Source organism: Sphaeramia orbicularis, chromosome 15, assembly GCF_902148855.1.
Source record: "Sphaeramia orbicularis chromosome 15, fSphaOr1.1, whole genome shotgun sequence".
NCBI lineage: Eukaryota > Metazoa > Chordata > Actinopteri > Kurtiformes > Apogonidae > Sphaeramia > Sphaeramia orbicularis.
Window position 1 is genome coordinate 51431808 of NC_043971.1, and position 3276 is coordinate 51435083.

The following is a 3276-nucleotide window of genomic DNA, read 5'->3' on the forward strand; positions in this document are numbered from 1 at the left end:
CTAATGTTATGGTAGTTATTGATTATGACAGTTAAAGTAAATATTCAGGGTTTTTCAGTGACTTCTTGAGTTCAGATATTTCTAAAATCATCATCAGTGTCATTAACGTCCATCCTCTACAAACCCACTGCGCTTGTCTGTAATTTTAATGGGATGTTCAGTGGTTTTAAAGAAATCCCCCAAACCGTGGTTGTAGTGCAGAAAACAAAGGCAGTGACTGTGAATGGAGGTGGACACCGAGGTCTTCCGTGGGTCATCGGGGCTCGTCAGTGTTGGGAAGGCCCGTCCCTTCGCCATGTGACAGCACATGCTTTCATGTGATACGCTGATCTGCTGCGAATCTGGAAAGCTTCCATTTGAAATTCCAATTTAATGGAATTTTTGCTGCAGAACAGAAAATTCAGTCAGCAGTCGTGAGAGGTATGCAGATAGAGCCGGCAGAGCTGAAGCACGTTCACCATGAGCGGACGGACCACGAGTTCAGGCGCAATCGGTGAGAAAAACCACCCTTTTAATCCTGTCTCAGACTAGATCCACTGGGGGACGTTTGATGGTGTTTTAAGTCCATCTGAGTGAAAAAATAGACATGTTTAAGTGTGTGGAAGAACCAGGACTGTCTCCGTTCTGTCTTAGATTCATGTTGGATTTGTCCTTTTAAGGCAGTGGGCATGGAACAGTGAACGATGGACTGAGTCTTAAAGATGAACCTGATGGTGTCGTTGACTTTGGTCCAGTTTGATTCATGAACATGTGACTGATCCACAGTTGGTTCTACTCCTGTCAGGGGCCTGGTTTATTGTTTACATGACCACCTTGTTCTGCTGCTTCTTCAATTTCCCTTGGGATCAATAAAGTATCCGTCTGTCTGTCTGTCTGTCTGTCTGTCTGTCTGTCTGTCTGTCTGTCTATCTATCTATCTATCGATCTATCGATCTATCGATCTATCGATCGATCCCTTTCCAGATTGAATGGATGCAGTTTGTTTACAGCAGAAGTGTCAAAGGGTCCACATTCAGCCCAGTTCAGACTCAAATGGGCCGGAACAGTTAAATAATTACTTATAAATAATGACAACCCCACATTTTTGTCTTTACGTGCCAAAATGTTTACATTCACAAACTAACATCCATGAACAACATGAAATTTCTTAAGAAAATGTGTAATTTTTCCAATATTCTGTCACAGTTTATCATTTACACATGTGTATTTAAGCTTAGAGATCACAGTGAATCTGCAAATACACAAAACATGTAATAACAGGCATCTGGAACTGAAAAATAGAGCATTTAACCCCTTGGACTTTGCCTCAGTATTCAACAGTTTCTGTAACGTGGTGCTGTTATTTATTTTATGACATTCTTCTAATCTTTGGATCATTTTTGTTTTGTTTTGTTAATCAATAGTAGCATCAATGAGTCATGGAGACGAATTCCATGTTTTATTTTAATGTACAGGGTTGTTGAATTTAGGCAAAAGTATTTGCCAAAATACTACTCACAGCATCCATCAATGTATAAACTTGTAATTCTTCCCCAGTCCGAACGACAAAAACAATAAATAAATAAATTAGGCACCTTTTTGAAAAGGGTTTTACCTCTTTTTCAGTGAATTTTGTTTTTATTGAATGCATATAATTTTTTCTGTTATGATGTAATGTTTGTGCTTCATACCATGTATTTGGTGATGAGCAAAATAAAATAAAATAAATAATGTACATAATTGAGCCCGGAAAACTTGTTTAATTACGATTATGATATTCTGCCTAATGTGACTAATTTCCATCATAATTATTGTATGTGTTTTATTCAAATGGACAAATCTGCACTTAATTTAGCATCTGCTTGACAGTAACAACATAAAGCATTTATTTATATACAACTGTAAATACTAGGGCTGTCCAATTTAACGCATTAACACGGATTAATCTATCATCATGGGTAGGGATGGGAATCGAGACCGGTTCTTTTTGAGAACCGATTCCCAGTAGCTCGATTCCTTGGAATTGTTTGCCTGCCTGCTTAACGATTCTGCCTTCGTTGTGCATGCGCGATGACGTCACACGCACGCTGCATTGTTTTGGTCAGAACATAACCAACATGGCGCTGAGGCAGAAACAGTCTGAACAGAGGACAGCAGGTCCAAACAGACCACACCAGTGCAAACAGACCACACCAGGTGCAAACAGACCACACCAGGTGCAAACAGACCACACCAGGTGCAAACAGACCACACCAGGTGCAAACAGACCACACCAGGTCCAAACAGACCACACCAGGTGCAAACAGACCACACCAGGTCTAAACAGACCACACCAGGTGCAAACAGACCACACCAGGTCCAAACAGACCACACCAGGTGCAAACAGACCACACCAGGTCCAAACAGACCACACCAGGTGCAAACAGACCACACCAGGTCCAAACAGACCACACCAGGTCCAAACAGACCACCCAGGTGCAAACAGACCACACCAGGTCTAAACAGACCACACCAGGTGCAAACAGACCACACCAGGTCTAAACAGACCACACCAGGTCCAGTTGAACACTGTCAAAGCTTCCATTTCTTCAAAAGGGTGGAATCCCTCCAATCTGCTCAAACATTTGTCCACAGCATGTGATTCAGTTGATTCTCTTCTTAACGGCACTTGTGAATCTAGCGGCAGAGCGAACACCAGGCTGTCATCCGGGCCCAGTTCTGGTTCCGCTGCAGGCAACAAATGTCATACCCCCTCAAATACACGTTTCCGAAGTTAGGGGAAAGGAAAGTGAACAACATGGGAGACGGGCCGAGTCGAACCAGTTCCATGTAGTAGAAATGCAGCAATAGAGGAATTAGTAAAGATTCTTTAGTTTCACTTTCACTGTACACCCCCCCAAACCGGGCCCGGTCATCTGTTCTTATTATTTGTACATACTGTATATGCTATATTTTCTGTGCAGATGGAAATATAAAAGACAGTTAATGCAAACACCTGTTTGTACTCTTTTTTTTCCCTCACCCAATGAGAATCGATAATCAATATCAGATCGATAAGCAAAATCGATAATGGAATCGGAATCGTTAAATTCTTATTGATTACCATCCCTAATCTTGAGTAATCTGATTAAAAATTTTAATGGTTTGACAGCACTAGTAAATCGATTTAGGCAGTAAGGGCTTCACTTTATGGTCTCCACAACTCCACTGTCTTTTGTGTAATATTTGTACTTTACAAATTCAACTCATAAGCCTGATCGACCCTTTGAGGGCTGGTTTGGTCCACGTACCAAATAT

The 3276-nt window shown here is 41.3% G+C and overlaps 1 pseudogene; it reads left to right on the forward strand.

Moving 5' to 3' along the window:
* The first annotated feature begins 422 nt into the window (after nucleotides 1-422).
* Nucleotides 423-3276, forward strand: part of LOC115433906 (nidogen-1-like) — a 32154-nt pseudogene continuing 29300 nt past the window's right edge.